The sequence below is a fragment of the Cyanistes caeruleus genome, chromosome 5 (genome assembly GCF_971803275.1).
Source record: "Cyanistes caeruleus chromosome 5, bCyaCae1.hap1.1, whole genome shotgun sequence".
Lineage (NCBI taxonomy): Eukaryota > Metazoa > Chordata > Aves > Passeriformes > Paridae > Cyanistes > Cyanistes caeruleus.
In genome coordinates, this window is record NC_141705.1 from 18,972,191 (window position 1) to 18,984,353 (window position 12,163).

At 37.2% G+C, this 12,163-nt stretch overlaps 1 long non-coding RNA gene across 2 annotated transcripts in view; it reads left to right on the forward strand.

Moving 5' to 3' along the window:
- LOC111928123 (uncharacterized) overlaps positions 1-12,163 on the forward strand; it is a 356,375-nt gene that overhangs the window by 8,279 nt on the left and 335,933 nt on the right. The window contains exons 5-10 of one of the 2 annotated variants that reach the window (XR_015287223.1): positions 2,336-2,468; positions 2,899-2,989; positions 3,783-3,866; positions 4,559-6,138; positions 6,777-6,823; positions 8,036-8,131. This is a non-coding gene — a long non-coding RNA (uncharacterized LOC111928123). Of the gene's footprint in view, positions 1-2,335; positions 2,469-2,898; positions 2,990-3,782; positions 3,867-4,558; positions 6,139-6,776; positions 6,824-8,035; positions 8,132-12,163 lie in introns of those variants that run through there. The other variant, XR_015287222.1, reaches the window with a different exon arrangement.

Genomic DNA, 12,163 nt, shown 5'->3' on the forward strand with positions numbered 1-12,163 from the left:
TGTCTTGGGGACAATAGATATTCCTTGCTTCCAAAAAGGCTTTTCTCTTCTTCTAGTCAAGTGCTTTATGGGAAAAATACCCCACCTTGGAGCGGTAGTATGTTGCAATATGTCTTAGTGCAAAGAAAATCTAGGAAGGTTTAAGGCAACTTCTCTAGATAGAATTGAGGGAAGACCTTGTGTCTGATCAAGAAATGATCAAAGAGAAATGATTTCTAGAGATGTGAGCTTTCCTTTTCTCTACTATTAAGATAAAGAATGCTTATATTGTCTTGTTTCTGAGAAAAATTAGTCCGGATGTGTTGTTAAGACAGATTTTTCTAGTCTTCACTCAACTTATTGATCTTTTTAGATAGCCTTACATGCTTTACAGAATATTGCTAGAAACAGGCTTCAGCAAAAGCTAGAAGAAACCATCTGAAATTATGGAGGAAGAAGTTGTACCTGGTGACTCTGTACTTTATGGAAAAAGTTTCCTTTTAATAAAGTCCTGTCATACATTATTTGCTGGCTGTAAAAACTATATTAGTGTTTAATCAGCTTTCTCTGTGGGATTTGTGAAGTGCAGAATGATGGTTTATAGATTTGTGGGGGGCGGGGAAGTTACTTAATATTTTTGACCATCTCGCTTTAGGTCCTTGCTCAGGACAATAGAAATTTAATTCTCTGTTTAGGGAGAGGTCTTCCAGGTTTCATCAAATTCTTGATTTAGATCAACAAAAGTGTAGGAATAAGTATTTTTCTGAGTCCTGACCAGAAAAACTTTCATAAACTCAACAAAACTGGAGCAAGTGCCTTCTATGTGGGTTTTTCTGTGAATGTAAGAGTGTTAGATTCCAGAAGTTTTCAAACTGGCTGGTGCTGATATTGTAGTGGGTCTGGAAAACATTCAGGAAATAACTTCCTTTAATGACAGGACTGTCTTCAGCTGTGAGCTAGGACTGGGAAATTATCTCTGTCCTTGAGTTGCAAACTTCTCTTGCCATCTATTCTATTCGTTACTCGATGCTTCTACCTTAAAGTGGCTTTAGTATCTCTCCTACTGGATGTTTTGAAGGCTGGCACATGTATAATGCCTTGAGCCTTTCAGATCCACAGCAAGAAGGAATTGCAAAGGTTACTAGTTTTACTGTTTGCTGGCAATCTGTATTCCTAAGGGTTAATACAAAAATAAGTTTATCTTAGCACAGTTGTCAGCCAATTTAAGGTGAAGATTTCAGAGATTAGTTCTGACAATCCTGTGGAACACACCATATGTCATCTTTTGAAAACTGAAGGCAGTATTCCTTCTGGTCTTTGTTGAGAACTTAATGAGGTTAGAGAAATGTCCTCTGTCTTTTACAAGACACAAGGGTGGAAGGCCTTGATTTGAAAAATGCTGATCAAAAATGTATCTTTGGTGAGAAAACAAATTGAATTATGCTGCTGGTTTATTTTCTGTCGTGTCTCTCAATAGCAGTTTCATCACAAAATGATTTAATTGTAATTGCTTGTAAGCCCCACCATTTCTGACAAGCTGGAGTGGAATCCTGTAGGGATGACTGATGGTTAGTTTTGAGTTTACTTACTCCATTTTAGGATATTTAACCCTGATGGGACAGACTAACAGCTATAACAAAGGTGTGGGAGCTCTCAGCTGCAGAGCTGTTTCAGGTTGGGGATCACTGGAGGAATGAGCCACAATGTTCCTCTGACTGAAAGAACTGACATGCCAGCATCCCTCAGGCCAATTACAGGGTGATGATGTTTTCATTGTTTCACTGCTTCCGATATAATGAATGTTGCTGCTATGACAGAAAAGTAGTCTTTATTGTGAGAAAGGGGACTGGAAATAAATTGTGCATCCAGCTGCCTTGCTGGCTGTGTATTTTGCTCTTTGGGTCTCTTAAATGACAACTCGAAAGTTACCTGTTTGCTATGCTACATGCTCTGATAATTTTGGTGTATCTCTTTCACCTACCCAATAGCCAAAAAATGCTTCTAAGTAAAGTTTTAAATATCAGAAAATCAGTCTCTAGGGTTTGACTATTTTTCTTATCAACTTAATATTCTGTCAACTAAATTGGACTAAAATACTTGTATTTTGTATATCTATGTCTAGAAAGTTACAGTTGAGAAATACTTGTACAGATTTGTCTTACTTTTTAAATAAAAAATTCCTCTTTTTAAACAAAAAACATCCATGATTTCTGCTGTTCATTGAATCTTTTCTTCTTTAAGCAAACTTAAATTTTGAAATACAGGGTTTAGGGATGATGCAAGGTTCTTTTTAATTTAAAATTAACCAGGAAAATAAAGGAGAGCTCATCACTTATTTTTTCTTTCCCTGTTGAAGGTATTTCAAGCAACAGAAATGAGAAATACATCATAAAGGAAACCAGCATGATGTTAGACATAAAGTACTTTTCTGAGACTGTTGGATTTGGATCAAGAAATTGGATCTTCTTACTTTGCTATTGATTTCCTAGGTAATGGTGTTTAACTACTCTGTATATTTGTGCAGGAGCTGTTATCAGATTTTCTTATGTTTTGCATCCATATTTTTTATTAACTGACATGTGGAGACACTGACTCCTTACTTATCCAAATGCTATCATACTATGAGAAAACTTGCTTTCTGAGAGAGTACTAACCTGCAGAATACAACACTGATAAATCTAAATGGATTGAAGCCTGTGTATATTTAAGATGAATGATCAAAAGAGCCAAGTGGCACAAAGCAGAAATGGGATGAGAAACAGCAGTAATAATGAAGGCAATTAGTTTACTTTTTCTGAGAGAACAAGATGCTTGCTGCCAGCTAAACATCAAATTGCCTGGCAGCTGGGGATGGTGCATGAGGGGGCAGGAGCAGAGTGGTGAATTGGCAGCAGTTATCCTTTTCTCTCCTTCCCAAAGAGGTTCTGGGCTTGGAGCAGATGGGAGAAAGACACTCCTTCCTGCAGAAACAGGGCTTACCTGCCTTCCAGGACAGAGACAACTTATGCTGGTGAGCTGAAACTTGCTGCAGGTGGCACTTCTCTGGATGTTCTCCTTGAAGTGCCTGCAGCACCGATCCTGGGGATGAATTAGTACATTCCTAAAAGCCAGAATATCAGGATGCCTTTAAATCTGGTGAGATGAGTTCTTGACAAGGTGAATGAGATGGGACGGTTTGGTGAGCAGGGATGGATGTCTTCCAGAATATGAGATTTGACTGTCTGATTTCTATGTTGAAAATGTAGCTCAGGGTGATGGCTCAGTCTGCCTGTGATGTGAAACACAAAGTAAGAAAACAGTGATGTGCCTGCTGAACTGAGAAAGATAGAAGGCTAGAAATGGTGCCTTGGGGCTGTTGGCCTGTAGGAATGGATTACTAGTAGTTGAATATCAATGGAATTTAAATTCTGTGGTGAGACTGTCCTTGGACAACTTTGTAGGAGATACACTTGGATCTTAAAAGGCAACTAAACTAAGAACAAGTCATTCTCTCATATTACAGAATCCAGCCTGTGATGGAAACTGTTTTCATTGAGCAAAGCCAATACAAGGAGCTTTAATTTTTGCTGATAGTAAACTATGGGGGTGAGAAACATTTGGGTTTTTTTGAAAAAAACCATTATATACCATATCTTTGCTAGGTAATCACTCATAAATTCAGACAAAGTGCAAGGCCTTCCTAGCCTAGTTTTAGGAGTTTCAAGTAAATGAGGTACATAAGACTTACATCTGCTTAACAAAAGTCTTTTCTTACGGGGAATTGTTATCCAAATTAAAAGTATTTCTATGTATGTTTTGTACAGAAAAAGCAGGAACAGAGAAATGAGCCTTTGCTTTCACAGCATGTATATGATTTATCAGACATTGCATTCTTTCCCTGGGAAAAGGTAGGTCAGCTAAAGCATGCATGGGGGATGTAAGGTGCTTTTTATGGGTTTGCCTCTTTTTTTCCTCCTTTTTGTTACCTGAGATGTTTTGTACACTTATGTCAACATAGCATTTGTTAAGACTGCTTTAGAATTAGCACTATTAAAATAAACTATTTGATTTAAAATTTGTATGTTGCTAGGATGAGTTCTCTGTTGTGGTAAAAAATTATAAATTATTTTCACAGAAAAGACTAATGCATGAAAATACTTGTTACTGGGAGAGACGACAGTTCTATGGTATTATATTTCGAAAAGCTGCCAAAAAAATACTGTATGAATAACTAGCAATGCTCTGAAATGTCTAGTGCTGTGCCTGCAAATTGCTCCTTGGCATGAAATGTGTTTTGCAGCTGTTATAAAGGTACATCAAAGCCTGGGCTGGGGGAAAATTCAAACTGGCAGGCAAAGAAAAAAGTCCTGGGTGCAAATAGTTGATCTGCCCAGAGTGAGATGAAGCCAAATATTGTTTGTTCTGTATTGTCTGACAGAAGCATTGAGCAAAAAGTACACGCAGGCCAAATTCGCTGCTTGCATAAACAAGCTGAATGTCACTGGAGTCAGCTCTTTGCACCAACACTGAATCTGCCTTCCAGGTTCTAAATGATTCCTACATTCTTTAATGTCAGAACATAAAACAACTCTCATTACAGGGTCTAAATTAACTAATTATGTAAGTTTCCTGTTTCTGGCTGCAGAGGTGGGAGGAAGGCTCCTTGTACTACTGAGGAACCTTCTGCCATGGTTTGTATCACTTGAATCTAGCACGGGGAGGTTCTTTGTGAAGCTGTGCAGGGAGAGATGGATTTAAAGGCTCAGGGTCCTTGCCCAGATGCAAGGAGATTCCTCTGGCAAGGCCCATGGTGGGGGTCAAACTGGAGAACACAAATGGGCTGTGAGACTGCAGTAGGGGAGGTGAGGAAATGTTGACTGGGTCAGACTTGGGGCCCTTGGGTGTTGCTTCTCCCTACTCATGCACATGACATAGCCCTTAGCTCTGCACTGTCTGTTCAGATCAGTCCTAGGGATATTTTGAATGGACTGCTTTAAGGCCTGCCCTAATTTTGTTTTTCTTTAGCCCTGTTGGGTTGGTGGATGGGTAGCGTTGGGAGCCTACATGGGGTCTCAGTGAGGGGCCAGTCACAATTTTTTTGCTGCTACCCATATCTGCCTTCCCTCCCTGCCATGCTCTTGCCCTGTTATCCTGCAAGCAGTGGAGGTAAAAACCCAGAGAAATTACTTCTAAGTATCTAATACTCTGCAGGATGCATCCTGACACAAGGGACTTGATCCTCACCACGTATAGAAATGTGATGGTAATTGAAATCTGGTTTATTTTTCAAATCCCTAAGTATTAATACTAACACATTAACTTAATTTACAAGCAAAGAGAATAGTTTTGCCTGATAACAATGGTGTAATATACCATCCACATCTGTTATGTGCTCCTCTGGGAGCTTCTCTCTATTTAACTCTCTCTGTAATGATCTTGCTTTCACTGTTGTTGTGTTTTGTGTAATTACCCATCTTAGAACAAGGGCAGAAATTACTTTGGTTTCTTTTTAATTTTATTTTAATGGTTCTGTTTTAAGTGACTTGATGTTCTTGAAGGACTGATTGTTTGAAATATAATAATATCACAACCCTTTTCCTCCCCAAAACAATGAAACTTTTTAATAGGGTCAATTCACATTGAAAGCCTGTTTGTTTATTTTTTGTCTGGCCATTTGCAGAAGAATATAATTCTTCTTTTCAAACATGGTCAGTTTTCTACAGAATTTTAAATATGTATATAAAATTCTGTGTTTTGCACAGGCACAGTGAAACATTTTGCTTCAGAAAAACAACTCATAGTTCAAATGTTTTTGGATGATTCCACTTGATCTTGTTCTTATCAGCTCCCTCATGGGAACTAGGTGTAACTCATGAGCTGAATTGCCTTGCTTTGCTCTCTCTTCCATGTCATAATGGTCTGCAGGAGAGAAAACCAATGAGAATAAATATTGGAAATTCCTATGATACTGGAACAACTCCTTTTTTCTCATTAGTTTTACTCTGTTTCTTAACCTTTTATTATTTCATTTATTGAATATTAGTGTATTCTGTGCTTTATAAAACATATTACAAAGATTGTTATGTGGCTCCTGTAAAATACCTGACTGAAAATGCAGGATGAATGAAGCTTAGTGAAAGATCATGCACTTAGGCTCCCAAGTTCACACGTTTCAGCAAGGTGAGTTTTTAGGAAGTATTTGAATGAGAACTAATCCTTCCATAACTGTGGAGTGCTAATGAGGGAAACAGCAGTTTTTGCTTTGCCTGGCCAAAAAAAAAATTAAGCTCCCAAGTGAAAACTTGGCATTGGGGCAGAAATCGTCATTTTATTTTCTGTATACAGTTAATATGTTTGTTCTAAGGATTTAGCATCAGTAAAAGGCATAAATTATTTGGCAGATGAGGAATGTTTGCAACATTTGCCAAAGCTGATTCCCATGTCAGTGCTGCCCTAGAAAACCCAAAACTTACTTGTGGAACCTGGAATACGACTTTGAGAAACAGGCAATTATCCTTTGATTTGGGATGAATCTCCATCCAGAACCAGTGCAGAACATGCTCATGCCACTGGTATAAACTACCACTGAAGGAAGCCATAGCTTTTTGTTTATGAATGGCAAAGAGAAAAATATCTCAGCAATGCCTGAGTAAACAAGATACTTAATAGATGGGAATGAAAAAGCTGGTTATATGAACTTCTTATTTTGGCATAGTAGCTTCCTTTACTGTCATAGAATTTCTGTTTATGAGCATATTTTAGGCCTCAAATTTTTGTATATAAATGAAGATAAAATTAATTCTATACATCACATGCAGGTACTACAAGGAAAACAACTTGAAAGCCTGAAGTGATCCATTTATTAGTAAGTGTTGTGTGTTAGAAATGACTAATGGTGAACGCAGCCACTAGGAAAAAACGAAAGCCTTCCATTTACTAGTCTATTTCTGCACGATTTTGCTTTTGCACATAAATTACAGGGGGGCAGACCTACTACTGTTTTTTAAATGGCACTTTTTATTCCATGTGTATAGTCTTCCAAGCTTGCTAATAACTTCTTGAGTTTGAACTGGTTTGGCTCAGGCACTTAATGTGATCTACTTTAATGCAAGTAGATATAAAACTGTATGGAACGATGACACTTTGAAAACCCTGTTGTTTGTCAGTAGGTCACTCCTTGAGCTATACATCTTGATTGTCAGATATAAAGTCAGTGTATATATATATATATATATATATATATGTATATATATATATTTTTTTTTCCTACAGGCTACCATTAAACCAGCTATATTTCCTAACTGTTTTTTACTGCAAAATGATATAAGAAAGAGTTTCAAATTTCTGTTATTGGAGACAAAGGCTGCTGGGAGGAGGATAGAAGGCAGCCACAGAATTTCACATGGCAATCAATTTGATAAATAATGGAAAACTGGGACTTTGAGCACTATATTTTCTGAACTAGATCTTTCTGAAGGTTGTTCATTTTACTAGGTTTTATTTTAAAAGTAATGCCATAATTTTTGGAGAAATTGGAGGCATAGCTTACAGATTAATGGCATTTTGTAAGGAAGGTGCATTTTTTTAATATGTGTAGTTGGATTTTTCTAAAGCAATTTAATATAAATGCCTTGTAGAGCTAGGTCCTAAAGTTTCATTTCCATCTGCATTGACTGCTTTAGTAGATCTTTGGATAAATGTCTAAAGAGCTTGGAAGGCAGAATAAGTATTTGATCCACTGAAATCTTCAGCCTTCTCCCAAAAAAGATCAAGAGCAAATACTATTTTTACTGCTGCTTTCACATGTATGAATATTACTGAAAAGACATCTATAATAATGCTCAAGGAGAATGGGTGTTGCATCTATTATGCCAGTATTATAATGTTTCTAAACCAGATAAAAATAATGTTCTCAATAGACACTACAAAATGAACTCCAATCTAATTGCTCTCAACACTATATTAAATCACTCCCATTTGCACCTCACTAATGATTTCAGATGTTCAAACAAGCCATTTTTAAACTGATCAAAGTCTACTGCGGTTCTAACACTGATTCATTTCACCATCTAATCAGGTCTCTGACAAATTCCTGAGTACTCATCCCCTTGGAAGTAATTTGCAAGTGGTAATACTCAGGGTATTATGAATTGGTGCAACATCTAGCTGCTTGGTAAGAGATACAGCAAAATGCCTGTGTTCAGAAGAGCATAAAGGATAAGCTCACTTGGCCAAACTCACTGTTCATGCTATGACCATAGAGCAGACTTTTCATACATATTTGGATGTGGCTTTGCACCTTGTTCTCAAGGTTTTTTGTAGATATATAGCTGTTGCAGCATCTCAGGATATGAATGCCTCTGGCATTCTTGTTTTTAGTGATTGCCCCCACTGAGGCTTCTTCAGAGGAGGGTTGAGATGAGGCATGCATTTCTTTGTCAGTGTCCCGTACACATGTATGACAGGTGTATGGAGATACATGAAAGTCCAGCTTTACTGGACAGGAAACTATTTTTTCGTTTGCGTATTCCAGGCCTTCTAAGACTATTGCTAACTAAAATTCTGTTTGGCTTCTACCATTCCTTGTGCCAGGACCTCACAGCTCCCATGCATTTTTCCAAATCCTGCATTTGAATAGAATTCTCAGGAAGTTCACTCTTACCCTGCCTGCAAGTTGTGCTCAGACAGTGTTTTACAAAGAGGTGTCTTGGACAACAGCTTTGGATTTTACAATGTGTTCCTAAAGGAATGTGTATTTGTTCCCTCATACAAATGGACTGACCAGCAACTGACACGGATCTTTTTTAATAGAAATAGGGCATTAATCTGTATATGGTAAAAACCAGTTAACTTGACCATAGAGTTAATTACAATTGTGAGGCAGTGGTAACCTTCAGGTTGTACCATACCATTTCATCACCTCTTCTTGATCTTTCACTTTGAATTTCCTTCCACAGAAGGCTGCATATTGAGGAATTTGCAGTATTAAGTTGGACCATGTTGAACAGATTAGTGATTTTCTAAGAATTTGATACTGCTATTTTTCCAAGGAGCATTCAATTACACTTTTATTTAAAGGTAGAAATAATTGCTTTTCATATCCATTTTGCTGGTTTTACTGACAGTGCAATTTCCAGCATTTTAATGGGTCTGAAATAAAGATCTGCTCATTGCAAGTTTTTAGTAGAGACTTTCTAAGTTTTTAGTAGAGGCTTTACTGGTGCCAGAGCTGAGCTGACATCTGTAAAGTGGTGTTTGCTAGCCTGCCACTCCTGCTCAGGAAATACTAATCAATTGGACTAGAGCCACTTAGGATGCTTACATGCAAAAATTCTGGCTGTTCTTCATCACTTGTTAATTAAACAGACAAAATTCTATCCATAGTTAAGGTCAGACATTCTGCTAGCTAATGACTTGTATGCATTGACTGAAACACTGCAGAATTTTTCCCTTAGCGATCTTTTAAAAATACTTAAAATTGAGAGGAGATTGCCAACTAGATAAAAATGGTCTTTGCACATCAAATTAAGTCCAAATATGTCACATTGTTGGCTTTGATTTAGGAATGATTTAAAGTTCAAACTTCATAAAATACACACCTCAAATCCGAATAATTCAGAGAACTTTGCAGATACAAATGATTTGGATAGAAATAAACTTCAGTTGGGGAGGATTTAAAATAGGAAATGCATTTGAAAAAGAAACAAAGGAATTAAAAATAACAGCAAATGGACTCTAATTTTGTTGTAACAGTTGACAAGATACAGAAAATGTTGTATGAACAGCTCAGAAAATTGCATGGAAAACCAGTGAAACGGTGAGGATTTTTCATATCTGTAAGTAAGGCTCACCTTCTCATGATTCTCACCTGCACATGCCTTTTGAGAGAGTCCCCTCACACAGGGAGTAGGCAGCAACCAGGCCAAATGCAGATCTTGTGAAAGTTATCCTGTAGAATTAGAGGGGGCACCACTCCTTGTCTACTTTGCCCCTGGGTCTCGGATCTAATGGGCAGATTCCTGGTATTGGTAAGAATTTGCTAGACTTGTTGCACTAAAACCAGATACAGGATTAGAGTGCAGCCTGCTCCCAGGGGACCTGAGCCAGAGGAGTAAAATTGTGTTGGAGAGGTGGATGGATCTTGATCATCAGCTACATGGGCAAACCTATGAGTTCCCATTTATGACTTCTTGGCTTAAAAGGAGGTTTTAAGGCTTTCTGCAGAGCAAAACATGTGGAGCTGTGTGTATTTAAATTTGTCATCTGAAGAAAAAGGTTTATTCTCTCCTTCAAGAGAAAAAATTCTGGAGCTTTGAATTTAGTCTTTTACCTTGCCTGACAGTAGAGGGTGTCTAGGAGTCTCCCAACATTTGAAAGCTGCATTTGTCTGGCATCTTTACTTCAATGTACTCAGCTGGGAACAACAAATAGCAGACCAGCCTGGATGTACATATTTTCCCTTGCATTGAAGCACTGTGAATAATTATCTTGAATAGATAGTGTAATTTCATTAAAGAATTATTAGTGCTCAGAACAGCTAAAAGATATTTTGAGGATCTTTCAACCTAGTACTTTGATATCAAATTCCATCTTAGCCTTTGTACAAACACTTCCTACCAAAATTATGCTAAAGGGAAGCTGTTATTTAACAGAAAATGTTTTTAAAACATTCAATATGAAAGAATATCTGTATTGTGAAATGGAGAAAAAAAAATTAGCACCAGATTTCCAACTTTACCCACAGCATTTTGGCAGATTTCACAGTCATTTTCCATAGCTGAAAGAACAGAGATAAAAGATACCTGAAAAAGAGTTCCTATATAGTGCAGGTTTAAATAATATTTAATTTTCAAATGTAGAAATTAAAGTACTACAGATTTGTTGTAAATGAACTGGTGATGAAACTGAAAATACAGCTACAAATTCACACATATTTAAAATACTTCCTATTTTGAAATATTGAAGCATTTCATGAACAGCAGTAGGCTGTGTTTTGGAGTTTTTTAATGATTAGTGCAGTACCACACTGATAAGTGATGTGATTGCTATCTTTCCTATAGTCTGGCTTTTCTAGCCATAAAATCTCAAATACCGTGAATTATATTTACACTTAAAATGAAATAAATTTGCCTCTTGGCAACAGAGGGGCTGCATGGATGCAGAATAGTATACTAGCTGTAGTTCCAGTCAAAAAATGGTTTTATGGACAAGCTACCCTAAGCCCATTATGAGAAGAGCTACAGCAAGTTGTTATGGTAACTGGAGCTGTACAGTAACAGGGCAGGATTAAATACTTGATTTTTTTTTTCTCCATGTGGACTTCTGTGAAGCATTGTTTTCCACATACAAGAAAGAAAAAGCATTTCAGAAGAAAATTAAGGAAAAATAGCCCAGTTGAATGTTTGGATAAATTTGCTGTAGTACTTTCATGAAATGCCTTTACCCTCCCAAATTACAGGTCTTGTCTCCTTTTGGGCAGAGATGAATATATTTACTCCACTGAAAGTCAATGTTTGCTTTGATTGGATGCTTTTTAGTACATTGCTGTTTTTGCTGTTCCAGTTTTATTATCGTTGGTGTGGTGATATTATTTCCATAGTTTTGCTTAGAGGGTGTTTGCATCATGAAATTTTGCATCTCTGGGAAATCATGTTTATGTTGCCATACTGCTGGGACAGGGGCCTGGAAGCTGGAAGGATTCAGAAAAGTGGTGGGCAAGATGGATGGGATTGTGGCTGTCCTTCTTCCAAAGCCTGTGGCAACCATGTGACACTGGTTATTCTGAATTCCCTTTGACAAGAATCATGTTTAACTGGGATGTAAATGTATGTTTCTGTGGTAAATTTCAGTACAAGTAATTTGTTTGACTCCTAGTGTTGGGTGTGTGTAAGACTGCTTGCCATTCTCATACCTGTTGTACCTTTTTCATATGTATTTATGAACTATTTTTGAGGAAGATGCATTTTTTTTAGCAGTATATCACAGTGTTTGATAAGTATGTTCTTTGTCTTATGAGAAGTCATGAAGTATCTTTTAAAATTCCTTTTGCAGATTAAATATGTTGACAAGCCCTATGGAACTTTCATCAGAATTCTGATTTTGGCTATCTGAACCTCTTTTGAATTTAAAATGTTTTTTAATATATTTCTAGAAAGGCTGAAGTTGTTAGAATTTAGATTGCTAAACAGTCTCCACTAATTGCCTT